The sequence below is a fragment of the Desmodus rotundus genome, chromosome 3 (assembly GCF_022682495.2).
Source record: "Desmodus rotundus isolate HL8 chromosome 3, HLdesRot8A.1, whole genome shotgun sequence".
Classification (NCBI taxonomy): domain Eukaryota; kingdom Metazoa; phylum Chordata; class Mammalia; order Chiroptera; family Phyllostomidae; genus Desmodus; species Desmodus rotundus.
In genome coordinates, this window is record NC_071389.1 from 37,514,083 (window position 1) to 37,540,451 (window position 26,369).

The following is a 26,369-nucleotide window of genomic DNA, read 5'->3' on the forward strand; positions in this document are numbered from 1 at the left end:
TCCATGGAGGCTACGCTGTAGCCCACATCTCCCTCCGCATAACCCTGCCACCGTCCCTTCCCTTTCCTGTGTGCAGTCCCGAGAGCAGTCCCTGATACAGTTTCCGCACGCACACCTCCACCTCAGCCCGCTGCTCGGGGGACCCAGCCAGCAGCGAATGACAATTGTAGCTGATGTTTACACGTGCCTGACAGCATGTTAGGGAGTTTATACCTGTAGTCTCGTTTCGTTCTTATAATACCCATGGGAGTGGGTAGCTCATAATAACATTACTATGCTACTGTGTGCGCACCAAAGAATTTTCCTACGGTTGATCCTAGGTAAACTTTTGTCCTTCCTGGGAGAGGGTCTGGTAGGGATTCCTATAACTGCGTTTGACATATCAGAAACGAGGTCCACAGAATCAATTTCCCCAAGATCACAAATCTAGGAATGTTGCAGAGTTGTCTAACCTTCTGGTCAATTCCACTGCACATAGAGATTCCCATTCCTTTCATGCTTTTTAACGTACTAATATCCCAAGCAGGCTGGGCCCATGATTTCCATGCCCTGGTGTAAAAGTTGGGCACTTACCAGTTAGCGCCCACCTTGTGAACTTCCACTCATAATGTGTGGCCTAAGACACAGTGGAAATGAATGGCTCTTACCCAATATTAGCGCCAAGGAGGTGCTTAGCACCCAACTTAGGGATTTCAGACTGTTTTCTACAGAGCTGCTTGGGGGGCTCTCGAGAGAAAAGGACAGGGAAGGACAAAGAGAAGGAGGGGAAACAAAAGAATAGGGAACAGGGCCGGAGATGGAAAGAAAAGGAGAGAAGAAAAGAGGCTAGGGAGAGAGAGAGGGAAACGGAGAGAGGGTGAGGGGCGGAGAAGAGAGGAGAGCGCAGGAGGCTGGCCGGCTGTTCCACGAAATAAACAATGGCAACTTTCCTGCCCGTGAGGCAGCCGCGTTATGAGGGCTTTGAACTCCTCAGGACAGTATGCTTTATCATCTGGAATAATAAACGCAGACCTGGTGGCCCAAGGAGCAGGCGGGTGGCGGGAGGGGGTGCAGCTCTGTGCTGTCAACTGTGCGCAGCCTGCTGCCTGTGTCTGCGCGGAGGAGCCCGGGAAGGCGTCCTCCCAGAGGCACTGGGGCCAAGAGGGCTCTCAGCTGGTGCTGAGTGAGCTCTTCAAAGTAAACAGGGGCTTCGGGCCGGTGGGACCCTCCTGTTGGTGGTAAATCGGACACGATGTGGGCCCTGGAAGGAGCTTGGTATTTTTAGCTCTCCAGTTGCTTTGAAAGAAAGAGGGAAAGAAAAAGAGCCAGTGTGCAATTTATTATTTTTTTTAAGGACATAATAGCTAACAGCTCCAAAAACATTCTGGATGTGCTCTCCGGCTCATCAATGAGCACATCGGGGCAGAATGAGGAAAGGATAAACACCACGGGCACCAGAGCGCTGGCTGCTGTGGCATGGTGGTAGGGAACCTGCTCTTCACTTGCCTCACCTGGCACCAGGGACAGTCACTCACCTGCTGGCTCTCAGTACATCAATATCCTTCTTGTTCCAGCAATGGAAAGCATTATGGTTTGATCAGACCCAAACTGAAGTCCTAATTTCCTAGGCTGCTACCAGGTCATGGAAATCCCAGAGAGTTGGGAGTCAGTCCAGGGACCTGACCTGCCAACTTGCTGACTGTAGCTGTGGAAGAATCACGTGGTTACCTTGAGCCTAGGTGAATTCAAAACTCTCTTTGAGCTTTAACATTAAACAAGCCTTCAGAAATGTAAGTGAGGAGAGGTCCTGAGAGTCCAGGTAGGTGTCAGTGCTCAGCACAAAATAAATATTTGCTGAACGAATGAGTGAACAGGAGGTACCTCAGTAGGAGGTGACGGCCCACCTTCACCCTCGAGGGTAGAGGAAATTGTACATTCTCCTATTACCTGTAGCTCTGTAACTTCTAAGCCTCCCTGAGGGGTAAAAAGCCTTCAATTTTGTGGTGGTAAGCAGGCCCGGGAGCCCTAGGGCCAAGAGCAAGTGGATGAGTAGAGAGGGTCAATGGCTCCAGGGGTGGGGGAATACAGCTCCTCTGCAGGGAGCCGGCCAGGATGCTGAGGATGTGAGGCAGCACTGGTCCTGTCTGGAGGGACTGGAATGCTGAGCTAGGTTTGCATCTGCTTGACAGGGAGACCTTGGGTGAATCTCTGTCCTCCTAGAAGCACAGCCATTATGCCTTGGCTCTGACCAAGTCTCCCTATATTTTCCCGTGCAATGCCATAGGCTGGCTGGTCTTTCTGCAGTCTCTCTTCATCTCTCTCCACGATGATCCTTTCGGCCTCCTAACTGTTCTCGCTGCCCCTCAGTCTTGCCTTGCTCCACTCTGCCCTTGATGCTACCTCTTCCAAAGTGATCTAACATGAAGATCAGATGGAGCCACTCTCTGGCACACAATGGTCAATAGTCCTTCTGCCTCAGCCTGAAGTCCAAGCAGTGAAGGAATCCTGAGGGTCTGGTCTCTGCTCATGGCTGCAGGCCCAGCACCTGCATCTGCTCTTCTGCATGCACCTTAGGTTCCAGCCGCATTGTTCCTGAAAGGCACTGCACCTCTCAGGAACGTATTCCTTCTGCGCGTGCTCTTCCAGAACTCATCTCCAGCATCTGCTCTGTGTGAGGACAGAGGTCAGGAAGGCCTCAGGGAGCACCTCTTCCCCTTTTACACAGGCCCTCTACAGTCTCCCCCGCTGCTTCGGCCATTGCCCACAATACTCTATGTGGGCAGACCGATGAAGAGCACTTCATAAGAACCAGGTTGTGGTCATTGTCACATCCGAAGGTTAGTGTAGTTATTAGTACTTAGTAGCTCTCAGGAGATCATCATTTATAAATGGAGCTATAAAATAGTGGTAAAAATCCTTCTCTTTTTTCTTTCTATTGGGAGGGATTCAAAGAATGCAAAAGCATTTTATGAAAGATAAAGGCTGCGCACATTTGAGTTCATCACCATGATCTGATTTTATAATCGAAAATAGAGGTGCTGAAGCAGAAGCAGAACTCATCCATCCCTCCCTCCCCTCCCTCTCTTCCTCTCATCTGTTCCCACCTTTCCTCCCTTCCTTCCTTCTTGGGCGTTTGGCACTGACCAAGGCATAAAGAAATAAAGAATAAAACAGACAAGATCCTGTGCCCCGTGAAGCATATTTTTTCATTAAGAAAGATACTACAAAAAATGAATAAATATGCTGCCGCAGGTGCAGCAGGTGCAGCGGAGAGAGATCTTCAGAAACTAGGCGGCTGTGACTCATGTCAGGGTGGGCAGCTGCGAGCTGTGTGACTTGGAGCATCAGGGCCTCAGCACCTTTTCAATCTCCTCCTCTGCCAGTGTGAGATGACAATGCCCACCTCCATAAATGGTTATGAGGACTAAATAAATAGCCCTGGCTTACAGCTTCCTAGGGACTGATCTCCTGGATATAGAATTTATTACGTGAAGGGCCAAGTGCCTAGGCCATGTGCAAAGGAGTAGAGTCTTCTCTCCAGTGAAGGACCCATACACACCAGGGAAAATGTTTTTCTTTGAAGCTCTCTTCATAGATTTCTAGACCTTTCCCTGGCCTTGCATCATGGTTTGCTATGATCAACTGTGTGTGTTCTAACCAGAAATTGGCTATGTGGCTGGCCCGAGGATAGTCACTTTCCCTTTCTGGGCCTGCTTTTTCATCTGTAAAAATAGGGTGTTGAACTAAATCACCCCCCAGTATATGTTACAGCCCAGACATTTTCTGGTTTTAGTTTGGAAATTATTTTACTACAAGAATGCTTTACTCTCCAACTAATGAGCTTCAATTAGTTTCACCGATCTCTATTAATAAAGGTTCTGAGACAAAACATCTTGGCCTTGAGTGTTTTATTCCCTTGCAGAGAAGATAGTGCACTTGGTATCTTCAAGGTTATGGAAACGAAGTGTTCTTGTGATAAGGACTTGGTGGAGGTCAGATGGAGGCAAACAGAGAACAGATTCAGACACACCCAGAGGTTGGAGTAGGCTGTGTTCTATCTTGCAGCAATGAGACTAATTGGAGGTCATGTCCAAGTGTGTCTGTGTGCATGTGAGCATGTGCATGTGTTTACCCCAGAATCCAGATGAAAGTTCAAAACCTTTAACAGACTCTTCACCACATGATGCACATTCCATCATTCTTCTCTATGCCCTTCAGGGTTGGAAGTTTCCTTTATTTTTTGCTCATTGTCTTTCACAGCACATTTCACTACCTACTTCTACTCATTAAAAACTGCATGTAAGCTATTGGTGACCCTCACACCTACCTTAAGATGTGGATAACATTTTTCGAGTTTAATATATCGAAGAAACTGCTGTCCAAAGAGGTTAAGTACCCAGCTTAGGGTTGCACAGCCGGGGAATGACTGAGCTGTGACCTTAACTCAGATGGGTTTAATGCCAACGCCCATAAGTATTTTCTAGCAACTTCCTCATGCAGAATTGGATTGTCAGGAGTAAACTCATGACTTCAGAGCAGGTTTGATCAATCTAGAAGGTCCATCTGTCAAATTCATGGGACATTTATTCAGCAATTGCTAGGACATGGCTTTCAAATTTTAAATTGTATAGGGGTCTTGGGATGCTTCTTGCCTTCATATTCTTTTACTCTACACTTAGGGATTCTGCATTTTTAGGCTACAGATGGTCTAAAACCATTGCCAAGAAGTAAAACACTTAGTGATTTAGGTACAGTTTGATGCTTAAATCCCGTTATTCCTCCTGCCCCCAGAGGTACCATATATACAAATCCATAATACAATAGGAAATAAAATACCAGTTTTATTAATGGCTGGGAAAGCACCAAATTCCCCACTGCAAAGCATTGCTAAAAACTGTGTTGGAGAAAGCGGCCTAGACCTAACCAGGCCTTCTCACACCCTGGATCTAGATTTGAGTTTATAACCCAAGGTCTGCCAAATGAGATGTCTGGGTTGGTGAAGCCAACCCCAAGTTCACTTATCCAAAAACAACCACACAAACGAGGGTGACTTGCTTACTCCTCTCCTCAGAAGATGCATATTGTAGGAAGATAGAAGTGGGCTAACTGATCTGAAAGAGGGAGAAGAGACTCAGAGGGAGCAGGAGATTAATGTTCTTCAGGCCTCAGGAAGCAGAATAGGATGTATACACAGCAACATGGTGCCTTTTCGTAGACAGTCCTTGCCCACTCACAATTCAGGGCCCACCCAGCACTGTCTTTCCAACCATATAGACAACTCTTTCCTTTCTGCAGAGAGACTGTTAAGGGGTGGAGAACTTGAACTTGAGTACAAGGTTGCAAGTAGACCTTCCCTCTTCCATAGGTCAAGGCTGCAGTGTGAGGTGAGGGTTGGAAACATGTTCTTTTGGTCAATACAACCCTTAGCTCAGTGCCAACACTTTTAGTGCCAGATCCTGGACTAAATGAGGAGCCTTCTTTCTCCTGCAGGAGGTATTGTCCAGGCCATCGATATTTGAGAGCTGACTTCACTGAGGCACAGGGCTGGTAAACAAACAGACTTGGCTCTTGTCTTCATGAAGCTGGCATTCCAGTTGGGGAGAGAGCCAGAGACTCTACTAAGAAAGGCAAGATATAAAGAATATAATGACAAATTGTGATAAGCATTTATGAAGGTAACCAACAAGGGGCAAAAACAGAGAATATGATGGGAGAAGCCACTCTACATGGAAGGACCAGGTAGAGCATCTCTGAGGGGGTAACTGTGGACAAACAGTACATATATCATAAAATTTAAATGATAGCATGGTGTTGAAAATATTCTGGGAGACGAGGGGAGGAAATGATTAATGTTCGGTCTGGGAAACTTAAGAAAATTGAAGCAATTTGCCTGTGAACATGAGATGCCACAGGCAAGACCACACTAGAATTAGGGCCCAGAATGTTTCTTTTACTTAAAGCCTTTATCTTATTCTTTTATTCTTCTGTCTTGAATCACATCCTCTAGATTAGATCGCCTGGTTGGGGGCAGAGTTATCTTCAAAGAGTCAGTCTTTATGTCTTTATAGAAGACGAATCAAAAGTCATCGAAAAGAAAACATGTGTCATGCTGAAAGTCTCTTAAAAAGAGACAATGAAAAACTTAAATTATACTGTGAGTTTAAGCTTCAAGCACTTCTCACTATTTAATGGGTTCATCTACTCCACATGCTTGTTTAGAGACTTAGAGAACAGATGGAAAACACTTTATAGATTGTAAATAATGTATGCTTGCTAGGAATTATCAGAGAAATCAGTGACACACAGAGTAAGTAAAGATTTTCCTCTTTTACCTTTAGAAAATCACTACTCCCTGAGAATTAGAAACAAAAGTGGTTTGGTTCCAAAGTGGCGAGAGCTCCTACAAAACGCTCTCTTCTCATCCTTCCTTTTATCTTTTCCAGGGACAATCAGCTGCCAGAAATATGTCCCTTCAAGCAGTCCTCCACATCTTATTTGGATAAAACTTAAATTATTACCACACCAGTCTGTGCACACTTTTTCCCCTTCTCATTTCCAAGAATAGTCACAACCAAGCTTGACAAACTACTGATATCTACCAAAGTGTTTTCAACACCTTTTAGACATCAGAGACCAAAAGGATGAGAAGAACTGAAGGCAAAGAGGAAACTCAGACAGAAGTTTCTTATGATTCCAGACCTACCACTTCCTCCAGGCAGCCTTCCAAGGTTTTCTAGCAGCAAATGAAGATTTACACAATACCTGCTACCTGAGGATCGGCATCTTATTGCTCCTTTTTTTTTTTTCCTTTTGCTTTTGCAAGGCTCTGTTCTGGACATTGGCATTACAATAATGAGCCACATGAGTCAACAAGTTTTCAAAGCATAATAGATATAAACAAGCCAAAAATGGTAATGGCACATGGCATGACGTGGTAGGAAATGAAATGTCGTAGGGACACTGAGGGGGTAAAAGGAAATGACTTCCTGCTGGAGGGATGAGAAAAGAGCAGACAATTCTGGATCCTGGAGGGGGGTGTATTTGAGTTGGTCCTTTAAAGGTGGCAGAGGTCTTATAGGTAGAGAGCTAGGGTAGCAGATACAGGTGTAAAAGGAGAAATCTTACATCATCAAAAACATGGTTGGTGGTACATTCAAGGTGGAGGGAAAGCAGGAACTCAAGAATAAAGAAGAATGTGGCGGGGCGGGGGCGGGGGGCAGGTGGAGAAAGATAATCTGCTATGCCAGTTGCATACAATGCATGCCAAGGGAATAGAGTAGTCATTTTTAACAAATAGAACATTTGGACTTAGTGAGAACATTAATTCAAATTTACCCCATGTTACCCCGTTTACTAACTGTATCATGTTGAACACATCTCATTGCCTGTCTTGAGTTTAGTGTTTCTCATTCATTATGAAAATAATAATGCTTGTCATTCAGAGTGGCAAAGGTTTTATGCATTATTTTGTAGGAAGGTGCTTAAAAAGGTGTTTGGACCAAAATAGCTGCTCAATATTTTTGAGAGCCTTGTTTGGCTCTCTCAGCAAAGGAGTAGGGCTGTTCAGGATGGGAACCCAAATAAGACTGTCTTAGTTGACTTGGGTACCACAGTTTGGGCCGCATGCCTAATTGGTTTGTCTCTGTGTTCTTGGCCAGGTATCTAAATCTCCCTGAGCCTCCATGTCTTTGTCTGGATTTAAGGTTTGTTGATCAAGAAGGGACCTTCTCCTCTATTCTTCCCACATAACCCATAGGGGAGAGATGCATCCCAACTCCCTCTCAGTTAGTGGAACAGACTCTCTTTCCACTCTTTTATACATTTCTCTCTGAAAAGGAGTGTCTAATGTGTTTAGTACCAATGAAGGTCAAGCTTTAATCCCTTAGTAGTGGGTGAATCACTACCTTGGACAACAATCCCCATCTTCTCTTCTGTGTTCCAGTTACTCCACCTGTAACTGGGCATATCACAGGGAGGCTGTAGGTCATACCTCTTCCAGAGGGAATCCTAAGCAATGCTCTCTAATCAATTTCACCCACGACTCTAATTTTTTGTTGTTGTTGTTACAAGGTATGGTAGAGTACAAAAATGTCCATAAATTTTTGTATCTTCTCCCTTTGAGAGGTGGAATTTTTTTCTCTCTCTTTGTAATTTGGATTGGCTTTTTGACTTGCTTTTGCCAAAGAAAAGTAGCAGAAGTGATGTATGAGGCCTGAGCCTGGGCCTTAAGAGGTTTTACCTGTTCCCATTGATCTCTTGAAATCTGTAATCTCTAATCACAGCCCAGGCCAACTTTCTGAGTGAAGGGGGGCCAATGGAGAGAGGTCCTAGTCATCTCAGCCAGCCTAGCCAAGGCTGTTGAAGACTAGCCATCCTCTGATTGCCCCACCACTTGATGCACATGTATCAATGAGCCTAACCAAGATCAGCCAAGCTCAGCCCAGAGCAGCAGAACTGCTCAGATGGCCTGTAGATTTTTGAGTAATAACAAGTGGTTATTTTTTAAGCCCTTAAATTTTAGGGTAATCTGTTAAGTAGCAAAAGCTACCAGATACACATGGTGATTGCACAAATTTAAAGCAGTGATGCTTGTTCCCCATTTGGCTGGTGATCTCTTGTGTGATGAGTTATTCATACTTGAGAAGGAAAGAGTTATGCAGTATCTTGACCCACTATAGGGATGACAGCTTCCTCCTAAGGTTGTCATCAGTCTTAAGAGGGCCACCAGGTATGCCCACACAAGTTATGAATAGCGCTATTCTAGGGGACCCATGACCCTCCTGGCAATGTAATATGTGCTTTGTGAAACTAATGGCAGCCCCAGATTTGTGCAATGCAGTGGTCCTTAGAATTAATCAAGACAATGTGTAAAGTCTCCGGCATATAATTGATGCAAAATAAACATCTATTTTTATAATTTCTTGGTATTGAAATATTTTACTGTGTTGAATTTTATGATTATTCATACTTAATTATCAAATAAGCCTCCATTTTCCCATCAGAAAAGTGTGTGGGGAGTGGTGATAGTGGAGGTGGTAGACTAGATGATCTTTAACGTTCTTTCCAGCATGGTTACTCTGTGATTCATGGGCTAACACAAATCTCATAAAAAGAAGCCAAAATACATGCCCTGAGTGGGCTTCTTTGGTGAAATTGGGGACATGGCCCCAGCAGTGCAGCGTGGCAGGCCATCTGTCAGGCGGCTGTGTCAGCAGCCTGAGAGCAGCCCATAAAGCTGCCAAAGTTGCCCTTTGCTTTGCCCCAATCAAAGAGGAGGCAGAGGCAAGGCCTCTGTACCAGGAAGGCCTCGCTTGCCAGAAAAGAGGCTGCGTTGTGTTCTGACCAAGACAGGCCTGAGGAACCCAAACAGTTAATGCACCTTCGAAGTCACAAATAAATCCTGTGGTTTGAGATCAAAAAGGAAGCAGCACAGGAAAGTGAAAAATTGATGAGATGCCTTATTCCCCTCTCTGTTGACTACCCTGCCTCCTACCCAGCTCCTGACTGTTTACACCAGGCTGAAGCTCCCAGGGATAGTTCTGGAGAAGAATTTTACATATCAATGAAGGAGCTTTGGAAAGTCCACTGAGGCGGTGGGAGGCTGAATACCAGTTCTGGGTTTTCTACTCATCAACCATGACACCTTGGACACTGATGCCTGAGTCTCACCCCAGAAACTTACTGGAGGAGCCTGGACTGGGGTCTGGATGTGGAAATCACTTAGCTCTCCAAGTGATTCTCTGCTGCAGTCAGGGTTGAGATTTAACTGTTTTAAGCTTTGGGTCCCTCATCTGTCAAATGGGGCCAGCAGAACCTACTTTGCAGTGTTGTAAGATCCAATAGAAGATATACAATAGAGGCTAAAAGGCAATGATCACCATGTGGCAGTTTCTTGTCTGGAAAGATCCTATGCCTAGGACCTTGAGTCAGATACATGTGGGTCTTGAGGAACCAGCTGTGTATATTGTTTAATCAGTCACCTTCAATATCAGGAATCTGCTCTGTTGGCTCTGTAGGTATGAATCTGTGTGGGTAAAACCAAGGGGGACCTGAGGAATGGTGTGGGATGCATTCATGGTGTCCTGGTCACAGGAAATAGCACATCCCACAAGTCACCCAGTGAACTGGTTACATTTGCTCCCACATTTCCTGTTTGAATGGTAACCAAGTAGCACTTAAAAGTCATTAATAATACTTCCAGTGAATGAATAAAGGAACAACTTCATCCTATTTACCCAGCCAGTGTTAGGACCTGGGCTTGAGGGGTAAGAGAAAGGGACTAGATGGGTAGGGCACCCAGCTGCATCTATTTCCATTCATTCATTGATTTATTCCAGTATGCCAGCCTGCATTCATTCAACAAACATTGTCATGGAGGCTCACTCTGCTGGGTACCAGGCTAGAGATGTTATTCAGACCCTGTCCTTGTCTTCAAGCTCTTCATAGCACAAGGAAGGCAGGTCTACAGTAGTGTTTTAAAGGTCCAATGATCAAGACTTGTGTTAGTGGTAAGGTGTTCAGAGAGGGGTGATGTTGGTACAGGTGGGAAAAACTTGGGGAAAAGTTCTCGGGAGAACTGGTCTAGATCACTAATAAGGCCCTGGTTTGTGTCCTTTCGAGTTTCTTACATGGACACATATTTATCACTCTATTTTAAGTCTCTCATTTTCCAATCCATTTTCCCCAAAGCTCTAACAATGCCACTCCTTTGCTCAGATACTTTTAGCCCCACATCCCTGCCCTGGGCTCCCACCACCACCTCCATTGCACCTGAAAAGTAAAAGCCAAATTCCTTAGAGAACTACTCATGGCCCTCTTTGGCCTGAGTTGTCCCACATTCCAGCCATGTCTCGTCCCCTTTTACATTCCTCCTGGTACTTGGGCTCAGCCCACGTGGAACTACTTGATATTGGCCCGACACTTCAGGCTCTCTCACTTCTGAATGCCCTTACACAAGCCTGAAATGCTTTTCTTTCTCCACACCCTCAATTTCCTCATTTCTTGCCACACTGAGCTGTTGCTGTCCACCCAATAGTCTTTTATACCTGTGCACAAATTATTTCCTGTTGAAGTAATCTTCCTTCTATCTTTTGTCTATCTGGACAAGTACCATCCACTCTCAAAAATAATCAAACGTTTCCTGGTGAGCCTTCTGGTCCCTATAATAACACTGGCTTCCTCTGCTGGGCTCCATTTACACTTTTGAATGCTTCTCTCTTACTGATAGCACCAGAGTGTAACAAAACAAACAGAAGTAAGCAATGGGTGTTTGCCATCTTGGGAGACCCCGATTCTAGAAATTGAGTTTTAGTCCTCTGTTTAGGCCCCTGTTAAGGGAAAAGGAATGTGTTAGCCAGTGGCTGGTGACTTGATTGGGCTTATCTTTAAATTGACCTAGCCGTTCCTGGGATTTAGTGTCCAGCTCTTTCCTGGAATCAGGTTCTATTTCTAGGTTAAGTCAGTAAAACAGAAAATCTCTTGTAAGTAGTTGTCTGGTTTTGCAGTGATTTATGCAATTTATAGATTAAAAGTATTGTAGACTAAGGAATCAAATATACGTTAGGCCAACCTGTAGAAGTTGGGGAGAAGAGCCAAGGGCAACCCACAGTCAAGTCCTTGAACTCTGAATTTAGGTCAGAAAATTGGCTTTGAGTTTCATTTTTCAGCCCCATTCCTTGGACGCAATTTTATGATTTTTCCCCATTTATTTTTTATGCCAACAATGTCAAAATTTGAAGAACTATTGTTTTCTATTAACCTTGCAATCTCAAAGTACAATTGGCTGGAAAAAGCACTGGTTTCCAGTTCCCCACAGATCACTGTGAGTTCCCATTCTCTAGACTTGTCTTCCTAACTATAAACAGAAAATTACACAGAATCTGCAAGGTCTTTTCTAGCTCGAATAGTTTCATTCATTTCTTTGCTGTGTGTGTCATCCTACGGCAGTAGTCAGTGTATAATCCATTTTTTTCCTACTAAGCTCCAACCATGGGCCTGGTGTCTTTTTCGCTATCATCCACCAGTTAGCATCACTGACTGGTGACTATCTTCAGATTCATTAGTTCGACATTCAAAGTCTTCTGTAATTTGCACACAATTAACATGTTGTAAATATTGCTCCCTCAATCCCAGGTTCAATAGACTGTTTTCTATTTCCCCCAAATGCCATGTACATTCAGTATTTTTGTTTTGGCCATATGTCTCTAGTGTCTCTTCGGATGTCAGCATTTAGTAAAAGCCTACACATCTTGCCCCCAGACACAGGATCACAGCAGTCCTTGTTTGGAGTATCGTGGGATTCTGCATCAAGTCACTTGTTCTGCTCATCTCCTGCCTTAGTCTCTGGTTTGGATATTTGGACTCTTCTCATGTTCCTGTAATTAGCCTCAGGTCTTGTTCCTGAAACTATGTTTTTGGTAACTTTTTGGGGACTCTAGTGAGATTGAAGTCTGGAAGTTCTTGCTTGCTTCTTCCCCCAACCTTAGAATTGTAATCCTAACCCTTTCTCTTGGTTTCACTTCTGTCTCAGGATGTCATTCTTGCCTCCCTTTACATTGTTCTCATAATGTTTTCCTTCTCTACAACCCTATACCATTACTACTGCTGCTTAGTAAATGCTGAATGCTTAGCTGTGGGCCTCCAAGTTAACATTTGACCTGAGCTTCTCATAATAAACTTGATGTCATTTAACCCATCAAGCCATGAAGTTGGGCAAGCACATCGATACTCCATAATCAAATGAAAGTGGTATTATATATAGATATAGAGATAGAGATAGAGAATGTATCACAACTTCTTTATTCATTCATCTGCAGATGGACACTTAGGTTGTTTTTATATCTTATCTATTATGAATAATGCTTCAATGAACATGGGAATGCAGATCTCTCTTCAAGAACCTGATTTCACTTCCTTTGAATCTATACCCAGAAAACAGATTGCTGGACCATACAATAGTTCTATTTTTAATTTTTTGAGGGACTGCCATACTGTTTTCCATAGAGGCTACACCAATTTTCATTCCCATCGACAATGTACAAGGGTTCCCTTTTCTCCTCATCCTACCAACACAGGTTTCCTGTTTTTTTGGTTTTGTTTTTTTATGGTAGCCATCCTAATGGTTGTGACATGAAATCTCATTGTGTTAAACCATGAGAGAAAAAGATCTTGTGCAAGAATGAGGGGGCTGGGGGAGCCCAGTTGTGGGAAACTTAAGTGGAGATACTTTTATCACCCAGGTGAGATGTCAAGTTGGAAGGTAGGAAGGAGAGGCTGGAGGTCACTGAAGAAGTCAGAGCTAGAAACATAAATTGGGACATGTCAGCACAATGACATGAGGATGGATGATCTCAGGGCTTGAGCAGGCCCTGATGGCACAAGTCGGTTACATGAAGAAGTGGCCCAAATGTTCATGGTTCCCACTCCTATTAATTAACTTTCTCCCAAGCCTGTTCCTGTAGTCTCACGTGGAGTACCCTTCCTTCAGTTGACACCTTCATCTCCCTGCTGGACAACTATAAACTCTTATGAACTCGTCCCCCTGCCTCCAGTCTGTTTCACCTCCTACTCACTGCCAAACGCTGCCACCATGATCTTCAAAAAAATTTGAGAAGTCACTCTGATCGGTTGTTGTTCTTCTTAGAAACCTGTGACTCACAACTGTTGCCTGCAGAACAGCTTCAAGGCCTTACTCCCATCTAACTATCCTCTCTAATCACTTCCCGATTAGAGAGTATGCAGCCGGACAGCCCTTCTCAAACATTACCTCCAAAACTTCCTAAAGGACAGAGGAAAATGATCAGGTACCCCTCAGGGTCTTAAAGGTGGAGCCCAAAGCAGACCTGGGCAAGAGTCCTCTGAGGATTAATGGCTTAGCTAAGAGTTACCTAAGAGTTATGAAATAGAAGGTCAAATTATGCCAAGTTGATCTTCCAGTTCATAATATTTCTGGATGTTCACTATTACTCAAAACTTTACTTACTAATAAATCTGACAGTCCATGAAAATGCAATATCTTTATCCTATAGTTCTTTTTGTACTGTGCTGGCACACCACCATTCATCCCCCATGTAAGTATCCCCAAATTTGAGAAACATGACCCTCTAGCACTTTTTTCATACTTCTGCTACACGCTAGTCCTGGTCCTGTGCCTGAGAAACTGAGTCTAGTGAAGGAAATTTCATACGATGCTATGACGATACGCACATCATCATGAATTGGAAATAGCCCACAGTAATGGCATGTGGAGGGTTAGTGTTCTCAATACCAATTAAAGGCTAAATTCCTTAGCCTGAAATTAAAGATAAGTTACGACTGCACACAACAATAATAATAGTAACACAATACAGTAGCTACAACTTACATAGACTACTCTGACCGAATATTATACTTCTCCAAACTCTTCATGTATATTGATATGTTTAAGACCCAGAACCACACCATGAAATGAATACTGTTAATATCTTCATTTCAACTGGACAAGATAACTGAGGTTGGCTTTGAAGTAGTCAGTCTGGCTTCAATGACCGTGACTTTAACCACTCTGTTATGACACTTCTCAACTATCTGTAGTAGTATGGAATAGTAACAGTACCATCAATAGCAATAATAATAATAGTAACAGTAGCAGTAGCAGCTACAATCACAATAAGGACACACAGGCACTACACACAGACCCTTAGAAATAAAAGGAGATAAAGCACGTAAAATCACTTTGAAATCCTCCTAGCACAGACTAGTCCATTATGAGACCTTCCTAAACAAGCCCTCTCTGAGCTCCACCTCCCTTTCCTACCCACAGAGGTTCAGACAGAGGTCTCCCAAGATCCCTGTGGTTAAAAGTTTCAGTGAGAACATGTTGAAATTGGATGGCTATGCATACTAAGTAAGACAGATCTGTGACTAAGAGAGCCATAGGCAATGAGAAGCTAGAGGTTCAAAGATCTAAACCCCTCTGATTGACACTCAAAGACCCACTTTGGTCTGGCTCCTACTAACTAACAGGCAGTCTTCAAACTTGAGAAGTCCTTCCCCAGAATGCAGTTTGTGTTTTAGATCCAGGAAAAGACTGTTACAGAAAGAATGCAAAGGAATCAGCATGTGTGGGGCAGTGGCTGTGTGCAGTCCTTGGGCTAGACTTTTATGTGTAACTGACCTCATATATTCCCCACAATGTCCAATGATGGAGATAAGACCACCCCAGTTTGACAGATGAGGACACAGGTGCTTAGAGAGTTTAAGTACCTTACCCAAGATAATACAGAAATAAACCTGCAGCACTAGGATTTGGAGTCATGTATATGCATCTGACCATGAAGCTTTTTTTCCTAATTTTACTTTATTTTTTATTGAATTTATTGGGGTGATGTTGGTTAATAAAATTATATAGGTTTCAGGTACACAAGTCTACAACACATCATCTTTATATTGTGTTGTGTGTTTATCACCTCAAGTCAAGCCTTCTTCCATTACCATTTACCCCCTTTTTACCTTCTTCTACCTTGCCCCACATCCCCCTTCCCTCTATCTATTACCATATTGTTGTCTGTGTCACAAAGCTTATTTTTAAAGAATGTACATGCTATAAAAGAGCTATGTTTCTGACCAAGGATGTGATATTCTTGAAAAACTTTTAAAAGGAAATGGACCAAGAAACACCAGGAACTTCACATTTTAAGACTCTTGTCCTTTATATAAGACTGCTTTGATAGGACATGGCTTCCTAAAATCTACAGAACTCAGAATTCCCTTCATTATTGCATGTCCTTAGGTCCTTATAACTTTGGACCTATAAGAGTCCTTATAACTTTGGTTAAATTTAGGATTTTAAGTCCTAGCTCTAAAAATCATCTCTCTCTACCCATCAGAGACCTAGCCTTTTCCCAAGGTAATTGGAACCCTGAAGGCAGCAGAAGACAGTAGCTCTCACCTGACTAATTGTTACATGGTCCATCCAGATCTCTGGCAGGATAAAGATAACATCTTGACCTAAGTTATGTTTCAGGTCCTGTGCCCTAAGGTAGACTGACTTCCTGGCTACTTTCCCATGAGACTAGACACTGAACAGACCTCAGATCTGTCCTCAAGACCTGAAGAAATGAGTCATTACCCGAACCTCACCTCTGACCAATCAGCTCCCAGCATGACTCCAAATCCCTAACCACAGCATCTTGTGATTTTGCTCTATAGAATCTGTAACCCTCATGTTCTTGGGGAGTTCAGGCTCTTGAGAATTAGCTTCCCGTTCTCCTGGATGGTGCCATTCATGACAAAAGAGCCAATATTCCTCCACTGCAATTCTCAGAGTCTAGTGTTTGGCTTTGCTAGTGCCAGTAGACAAACTTTCTGTTTTGTAACAGAAGTAAGCCAAATGCCGTTTGTCTAAGACACACAATACCGAAAGGATGGGGCAAAACCAGGGTGTATAATCTTGGGAAGTTACAAGACATAATTTGTGTTTTTCTTTTTGTGTGTTTAATTAAAATATGCTGGGCGTGGAATGGGTATGGGAGATAGTATGTTAGGAGTTCAGAGAAGGAAACAACAGCTATGGGATGGATGTGGTGGAGAAGTGGGGATCAGAGAAGCTTCTAAAGGAGATGGCACTTGGCCTGAACCTCAAAGACTTGGTAGGACTTCAGGGGAATGGAAGAACATTCCAGACAGGAAAAAGGCATTGAGCCTGAAGTCTTTAAAATAATACAACTTGGCCTGACTTGATTCAAGGGGAGGAATTCACCCAAGGCCATTAGCCAAGTGGAAGAGCTCAAAGGTCAAGGACTGTACATTTTTTAATAGCATTTCTCATTTGTTTGAGCTTAAATGAAGCTGAACCCTGCAGGGAAATGAGCACATGTTACAGATCTCCAAAGCCAGGAGGATTCATGGCCAGGAAACGATGCTGGTCGGATAATAATGCAAATGACTAACGCACCCTCCTAAGTCTCCTGTGGTTTGAGACCCCAGGAATCTGGGGCAGGAAGGAGACAAACAGGCTGTGGCTCCAAGTGAGGGTGATTAAGCAAGAGGCAGCCCAGAGCAGTGAAGAGTGTTGTTCTGGGAATTACAAGAGGCCCTCAGTAAGTCAGGTTACTTTTCTGGGCCCCAGTTTCCTCACTAATGTCTTGATCTTATATCCTAGAGGGCCATGAATTACCAGCACATGTATGCCCCACTAGCCAGGGCTGCTTCTTAATAATGCCTGCTAAAAATCCAACCACGTCAGGCCCAGACTTAGGGACAAGTCATTTCACTCATATTCCTGCTCATCCTTCAAGATCCAATTAGCCGTCTTCTTCACTGGGAAGTTCTGACTCCCACACACACAACTGGTCACTGCTGTCTTGTATTTCTATGGCACTTAGGAATACATAATTGTCACATTTGGGACCTTGCAAGGAAATGCCAAAGGGCCATCTTCTCTTTTTCCCCATGGGCATTTCAAATGTAGGCAAGTCTTTGGGTTTTTCAGAGCAGAATTCTCAGCCTAAGAAGCAGTGACATTGTCTCTATTTAACACATGGGGAAACTGGAACCAGCAAGTCTGTAATACTAGATTTATTTTATTTCCTTGAGCTTTGTCTCTTTGATACCACAGAATGAAGAGAAATCCATATTTCAGTCTTTAGAGGAAGATACTGATAATCACAACACAATAATAAAAATCATAGTAATAGTTAATAATATTCATGCTGGGCATTGTGTAAAGCAGTGGTTCTCAACAGGGAGTAACTTTGACCCTGAGGGGACATTTCATAATGTTTGGAGGTGGTTTTGGGGTGCTAGGGTATCTAGCTGGTATAGGCCATGGATGCTGCTAAACATCTTATAAACAAAGAATTATCTCGTTCAAAATGTCAGTAGAGTGGAGGTTGAGAAATCCTAATGTAAATCATTTAAATAAGTTAGGTTTTTTAATCCTTAGTAAACCCAAACTAGATAGGTATACTTATTGTCCCTTTAAGATACAAGGAATCTGAAGCACAGATTGGTGAGGTCACTTCTCCCAAGAGGACCTTGGGGAGTAGGAATTTGAATCCAGGGACTGAATCTGGTGTTCCCCGCCAGAGCAGGGCCATTAGCTCACTGCAGTTTCTTATTGCCTTAGTCCGTTCAGGATCTTACAGCAGCGTACTATAGACTTGGTGGCTGATAAAATACATAAACTTATTTCTCATGGTTCTGGAGGCTGAAGTCCAAGATCAGGACACTAGGAAATTTGATGTCTGGTGAAATCCTGCCTCCTGGCTCATAGACGGTTGCCTTTTCCCTGTGTCCTTACAGGACCCGACAAGGTAAGGAGGCTTCCGGGTCTCTTTCATAAGGGCATGGATCCCGTCTGGGAGGGCTCCACTATTATGAGGTAAGTACCTCCCAAAGGCCCCACTTCCAAATACTTCACATGGGGGTTAGGATTCAACATGTGAATTTGGGCATGGACACAAACATTTTTATAGCACTCCTGGCACGCTATAGAGTGCCCAGTGCTCACAGAAATAGAGGGGCTGTCTTGGGAATATAGTCTGTGAGGTGCTTGGTCCACAAATGAGCTGGCATTGACTAAGCCATGATTGCAGATTTATCCCCTCTTCACCAAGGGTTGGGAAACTTCTAGAAGCAGCAGATAGTTCTGAAAGCAGAGGAAGTCCTAAAAGTTATAGAGAAGTCCTCCTAGAGGAAGGCTAAAATCAGACTTGTCCGAGGTCCCACATGACAAGTAGCTGGCAGGGTGTGGGCCCCAACCCACTCTCCACACTCTTTATTCAGGACCCTTCACAGGGTCATGTTATGTTCAAAAGAAAATCAATATGCAAGTGCTGAGAAAGAGGACCGGTGAGGTGGGAACGTGAGGGATAAATAGGTCGCCAGGGCTCTGCGAAAGGAGAATGACTTAAAGCCTCTTAAGTTCGTGCATCACCACTCACCATCTACAGCTTTATCTTTATGGTTGACCATGCCCAGGTGTGATCCTATTTAGGTGGCTCCAAATCACCTGCTCATTAATTTTCTAGACTGAAGGGTTTTTACAGTTTTATTCTTTCATATTTAGGCTTCTTAAGTTGAGAGTTAGCATTTGATTTAATAACTCCTTTTCAGTTTTCATTTACAATGCAATTGTCTCAGACTAAGGAGGTCTCCCTAGTGTCCATCCCACTCTAGCCTCTTACTTTCTGTACTTCAGTGTCTCAAGATTTGCTAATAGAGCTTGGACGGCCATAGAAACTACTAGATAAAACCCAAACATTTTATGAATGTGACAACTGGGGCTTGGAGAAAAAGAAAATGACTTTGCTATTATAATAAATCACAATCATAATAAGAAGCATCATGATTATGTCTAATATTTATTCATATGTATATAAAGCTTTAAAGTTTATAAATTATTTTTATTTAACTGATCATGCTTGAATATCATAGCAGGACAGAAAATATTCTTCTCGTCCTGGCTGGTGTGGCTTCATTTGTCGATGCATCATAGTGTGGATGGAAAGGTTGCAGGTTCAATTCCCAGCAGGGGCACATACTGAGGTTGCGGGCTCGGTCCCCTACTGGGGTGTGGACAAGAGGCAGCCAATCAATGTTTCTCTCTCACATCTATGTTTCTCTCCCTCTCTGCCCCTCTTTTCCTCTCTCTGAAATCAATGGGCATGTCCTTGGGTGAGGATAAAAAAAATATATATATACACATATATATATACACACACACACACATATATATATATACACACATATATATATACACACACACACACATATATATATATATATATATATATATATATACATTCTTATGTTTCAGGTGAGAAATAATCTCAAATGAAATGAATTGATCACTAGCTGTGTTTATGCTTTGAAGGGCATAATGAGACCAAGTTCAAGTAGTCAGATAGATCTGAGTTCAAGGCCTGTTTCTACCCCTAGTAGAAGTGTGACTTTGGATACATTATTTAACTGGTTTGGACCTCAATATCTCTATCTGAAAAATAGATAGATTTTTGTATAATTATTGATCATCTATTAGTACTTACTATAATAAAATGGTGGTTATTAAAATGGATTACTCTGACTTTTTGACCTCAAACTTCCTACCAATGAGGCTACCATATGGTTGTCTGCTGCACTAGGAGGCATAAGGTATCGTTCTAGTTTAGATTTCTTTCCTTTGCCAAATGAAGACCCATCCCTTTCCCTTAATGGGTGACTTCCTAGTCATGGGCAAAGAAAAGTAAAGCATAAGTTTTGAAAAGTCACTACAGCCAGAGGCATACTTCATGATTAAAGGATAAACAAACAAATCTTTAGAGCAAAGTAGAATGTTTATTGACAACAATAAAAACAACCTCCTGCAGTCATATATAGTGGCTGTTTTGAAGCTGCTTTTCTACTCCGAGGTCAGACAGGGGGGCTGAGACTTCATCATTCTTTCATCTCCAGAATTTGCTCCATTTGTAGCTCAATGAGAACCAGCACTGTCCTGTGGCAACCGAAAAAGATGATTGCATAGCAGGCTGCCTGACTGGTGTGCAGCTTCCAGTGGTGTACCTCCCTCCCACAGTCCCTCCCCTCTGTATGCGCTGCAGGTTCCTTCGATCTCATTGAACACTGAACTTGCCATCCTCTGCTCCCCAAGCTCCCTCTGTGAGGAAATGGCACCAGCATCTCTTTTGTCAATTAAAATAGAAGTCTGGCAGCAGTGATCTTTGAACAGCAGAGATAAGAGACAACCATGTTCTTGTGAGTTTACCTTTGAGGTGCCTTCCAAATTTAGCTTCCATTTTAAAATTCTAATCTCACTATCCTCATTATGACAACTTTCATTTTCCACTTTAACTGTTAAAAAGACTTTCTCAGCCTGTCTTCAAAGGTCCATAACACTGAAAAGTAACAGCGAGACACTTCACAGCTCCTATCATGAATGTCTTCATGTGTTATGCTAAGGAGTTAACAATTTATTTGGTAAATAGGGAACCAAGTAAGGGTGTCAGATTTGCATTTTAGAAAAATCACTCTAGCTGCCATTAAAGATAGTCAATTAAATGGTATAAGCACGGCCTTGGCTGGTGTGGCTCAGTGGATTAAATGCCAGTCTGTGAACTGAAAGGTCACTGGTTTGATTCTCAGTCAGGGCACATGCCTTGGTTGCAGGCCAGGTCCCCAATAGGTGGCATGCAAGAGGCAACCAATTGATGTATCTCTCACACATCAATGTTTCTCTCCCTCTCTCTCTCCCTCCCTTTCCCTCTCTCTAAAAATAAATAACATCTTTCAAAAACCAAAAAGGGTATGTGCACAGTGTGGGGCTGGCAATTTGGTGGCCAACGTTCTGGCCCCAGTTCCGTGCCTGCCTAACTTACAGGGTGACATTAAGTTGCTCCCCACCTGGATTCTAAAACACATCTACATAAACGATGAGGATTAGGAGTAGATAACAATAGATAATGAAAACTAAACTAGTAAGCGCCCAGGGAATGGTACCGCTGTTACTGTGGCCATGTGTCATACGCGTTATGTTCTTTAACCCTCACAGCTGGCACTGTGTTATTCAGTTCTCCATTTTACAAATGAGCAGTCTGGGGTTCACAGAGATGATCTCTTTTTATCATTTTTACACTTTGTGATTCTATGGCCTTAATGCCAATGAGAGCAGGAGCTGAGTCTTGTTATTGTAGCATTTTAGAAAGATGCCCACAGACTGCTGCTGAGGCCCCTGCTTGTCTGTAGTGTGACCATTCTCTCTTCCCCGAATTCTGTAGGAGACCCCAAGGCCCCACTGCTCGTTTGAACTAAACTGTATTTCAACTCAAAGAATCATAATGATATACTTCTTGTCAAGGGACTTAGGCCAGGGAGAAGATCTGATTATATACACAACGGGCACAAAGAATATGTCTGTCTCTCCCAGGAGGCCAGGTACCAAGTCTGACTCACTTTTGTTTACTCAGTGCCTAGCTCAGGGTCAGGCACCTCAGGCACTCTGCTAGTAGTTGTTGAATGAAATACTTTATAGTGCTTATGGAAAAAATGTACTCATACTATTTAGTACAGTGTAGGTACATTCCACATCTATGAGTATAGAACTGAGCTCAGAAAATAGGAAAAGGATGGATACGTGGAAGACAAATGTTATGTTTAGAACAACGGTATTTGAGATGCCCACAAGCATCCAACTGGAGCCTCCAACAGACATTTGAATATGCCAAATATACAGTGTATGAGAGGAGGAGTGGAGCTGGATTTAGAAATTTGTCTGTTTGGTCTTCAACCCATCCTGTTCCTTTTTCTCACTCCGTTCCACATTGCAGGGAAATACAGTTTCCACTGTCCCTTACCAACTGGCTTCAGACCAGGTCGAATTTACAGGAGACTCTGACAGAAGATGGGAGGGCAGAAGAAGAGAGCCAGAGTATTCTGCCCTGTCCCCCAGTCTCCCTGGGTTGCCTCCATGGATCTGGTTTCCACTAAATAATTCTCTCTCTGTGGTCCAAGCTCCCACTGGGCAGGCCCACTGAGGTTCCAGCTTCCGTGAAGTTCTGGAAAGAGCTCCTCCCTCTGTCTCTCAAGTCCTATAGATGGTAGCAACTTTCTGCTGTGGCTAATATTGGAGTTGCCTTCCTTCTCCTGGTCAATCTTTTCTTCCTGCCCTAGGCAGAGCCCACTCCCAAACAAGTTTGATTGTACTCATCCATTTTTGGTCAGCAGAATCCTGGGCCTACGTTCCACACATTCTGGGCCATTATCCAGGCATCCTGTGGTTTCCAAACACATTTTTGAGAAGGACATGGGGACCCAAGTCCCAAGAACAACAGTTCCTTGGGTGTTTCTGGAATGGCCCGTGGGGTGGCTGATAGCCGCTTTCTATGTCGATGGGGTAGAACCATTCCTCCCAAGGCATAAACCCTTCCTGAGATGTGGTGGGAGGGCTTGTCCACAGAAAAGGTTTAAGCAAATAAACCTGCTGCCACAGTTTCCAAGTGTCCCATCTGAGGAAAGCTAAAAAGAAGGCAATGCACATAAATTAACTCAGCATGTTTTGCATACGTGAGTAGGAGGCAAATTTAGTGGGAAGGGGAGCTTCAGCTTCACCCAAATATGATTTTTTCCAGGTTAACCATGAGTTTCTATATTTTAAAATTCTAAGATTTTGAGCTTCTTAGATTTTGAGGGCTTTTTTGGGGGGCGTGGAGTAATTCTTGTGTCTATAGGCTTCCCCAATCTATAAACATAAGTTGTGACCTCTTGGTAATAATTAGCCACATTTGCTGGCTATATTCCCCATTTGCTTTCCATTAGTCCATCCTGAATGTCTTACCACTGGCCTGGCTCTTTTCTCCTCCTACATCCCCTGTCAGATGGGGCCTCTTTCATCGCTCTGGGTGCCACAAAGCCCCATCCTTTGTTGATTCCCTTGGCTCTCCCTGTGTTTTTGTAAAAACCAGCTTTATTACATTCTTATTCAGTTAAGCCTTGCTGAGTTTGTCATCCCTTTCCTTCCAAGGCCATGACGATACACCCAGGTACTTCCTCGAGTCCTAGAAGGAACTTGAGCACATTCAAGCAAACGTTTAGCATTGATTGTGTGCCTGCTCTGGGGCAGGCACAAGGGTTCCTCTCTCGTCCTCACTAGAGGACCTACCCCTCCAGGCTGGATTCCACTTGGCTGTGTCGTGTGCTGCCCCTCTCCTGATGTCCCCAAGGCTGCATTCTCTTGCTGTGCCAATGTGAGTCACGTTTCTGGAGGTCTTTGTTGTGCTGAGGGCTCTCCAGTTCTGTTCAGAACTGAGAACAGCATCCCTCTCTCCTCCTGTGACCACCTCACTAAGCACAGCTGGCCTAGTGTCTTGCAGAATACCCTCATTCCCCAGCACCCTTTTGCTCCCCCTGGAGGCCTCCTCCATGGTCTCTGACATGGTATTTGCAGCTGGGCTGGCAGCTGTAGGAAGATCAGGATGAAAAGCATTCTATGACTAAGTGAGCCTGGGTTTAAAACAAGGGTGTCCAACCTTTTGGCATCTCTGGGCCACACTGGAAGAAGAAGAGTTGTCTTGGGCCATATGTTAAATATACAAACACTAGTGAAAACAAAAAAAGAAATCTCATGATGTTTTAAGTAATTTACGATTTGTTTTGGGCTGCATTCATAGCCATCCTGGGCTGCATGTGGCCTGCAGGCCATGGCGGGACACCCATTTAAAAAGACGAAAAGGGATTTTTTTATAACCAGTTAGAGTCTTTCAGTGGACTGTGCATTTCCAAAGAAGGCCTGTTTGGTACAGTGTCTGCCTGTGTTATTTGGTATTGGAACACTTCTATCAGGGGAGCATCGTGTGGGCCACATTGCCCCCCATCCTGCTGCTGCCTCCCCTGCCACATGTCCTCATAGTTGGAGAGCCCCAACACCACGCCACAAGAAGAGTGACTTCTTGCCACATTCTCACAACAGAGGACTTGGGAGAGACTTTCAGCTGAGGAGGAAGAAGCTGGCTGTTGGAAAGATCCGGCTATGACCTATAAGCCAAGGGCAGAGAATACATAAGAGGATCTCTGAGAATTCCAGGAGGGAAGCTGAGAATATGAAGCTGAATTGGAGATGTGGCTGCAACAAATTGAAACCAGGAACAGGGACCTCCTATCAGAAAAGGATCTGCTTTGCCTGGAGCTAGATACCTTCAAGGAGAAGTCTGACTGCATTCTGAAGCCTACAGGCTGATCTCCGCCTTAGAGGATGACCTGCCCAGACAAAGGCAATTAAAGATCAGCTGCAGAAATATACCCTAGAGCTGCAACAAACAAATAATGACTTAGAAAGAACAAAACCGCCTCGATCCTGTCTCTAGAAGAACTGGAGCAGCACTAGAATCAAACCATTGAAAGAAATGCCTTCCTGGAGAGTGAGCTTGAGGAGATGAATCTCCTAGAATGTGTTCAGCAACTGAAGGATGAAGGCAGGAATTGGCTGTGCAGCCAAAGCAGGAGAAACCCAGGACCCCCACACCCAGCTAGGTGGAAGCTGAGAGGACAGACACAGCTGTGCAGGCCACTGGCTTGGTGATGTCCACTCCCATGGCTCACTGGGGACCCAGCTCTAGCTTAACCGCACTGGGGACATTCAGATGTGGTCTGGGTGACTCCATGGGTAGGACCTCCTCTCGCCTGTGGCCTGGATATCAGCCTTCAATATCATGGCAGAGCTGCTGTGGAAGGTAGGAGTCCAAACTTGCATACTGCTGGAACTTGATGTATAAGCAGTGGCCAAACCGAACAAGGGGCCCAACCTCCGAGTGGGGGAGCAAGAACAGAGATGGCCTTGACAGACGGCCAGGCAGCACCAGCATGCCACTGGGTGATAAGCTTCAGCAAAATGCCTGAAATTTGGGAAGCTGCCTTCAAATCTGTATTCATTATTGCTGACGTCAGCCCAGGGTATAGTTAAGACATTGCTTTAGGAAATCCACAGAAGCAAAGCCACCGGTGTCTCTGTGGGAGTTGTTACCTTTCTTTACCTCTTCACATGAGTTTTAAAAAAATTTTTTAAGTTAGTTTGAGAAATAAGGGTAAGCAGTCACACTAACCAATGACTGAGGCCATCACCTGTGGCCCCTGTTGGGGTTGTCCCTGTGAAATGTCTCATAATCCCCAGCCTCTTTGTTGGTGTGCTGTGGAGGGACAGGGACAAACTGGACCCCCTGGAAAGGGCTCTGAGGTGTGGGTACTCAGGCTACCCCATCATCATTCAGAGTTGACCTGAGTCCTGCTTGGTTTTGGGAGGTAGTTTTAATGTCCAGAGATGCCTTACAAATGGGATCTGAGACTACCTCAGGCTCACTCCAGGCTGGCTCAGCTGGGGCTCTCTTCCAGAATAAAGTTTTCCAAAGCTTTCTGTCACATACAGCAAGAATCTGTGCCGAAATCATATCTAGGATCAAAAAGTGGACTGGGCATGCGTTTTTTCTTTTTTCTTTTTTTAAACTGTAGTATACTATAACTCCCACACTTTTTAATCTGCCTCTCATTGAGGCTTTTAGTGGTGTGTCTGAGTTTCAGAGTACGTTTTGTGTGGACCAGGTCAATGGCAAATCTGTGTCCTTAGATCCATCCTGGCTGTTAGTCGTCCTGAGCCCCACCCTGGGCATGGGGGTGACTTCCACTTCAGGACATTGGGGTGGAGTAGCCTTGGAAATACAGCCTGCAAAGATAGGACTTCATTCAGGGCCATAGTGAAATAATCAAGTGAACTTCAAATAAGATCAAACCACCAAGATTATTGTCGGAAGCTTCCCTGTCAAAGAAGAAACCAGCACAAGATTTCCGAGGAGGGTGGTGTGTATGCTTTATCTCTGCTTGTGGGGAACTCCCGCTTTACAAGACTCCTTTTGGTCACAAGTAAAAAGAAC

The 26,369-nt window shown here is 43.9% G+C and overlaps 1 pseudogene; it reads left to right on the forward strand.

Moving 5' to 3' along the window:
• Positions 1 to 951: 951 nt before the first annotated feature.
• On the forward strand, positions 952 to 25,421 carry LOC112314490 (nuclear distribution protein nudE homolog 1-like; annotated as a pseudogene).
• Positions 25,422 to 26,369: the final 948 nt, after the last annotated feature.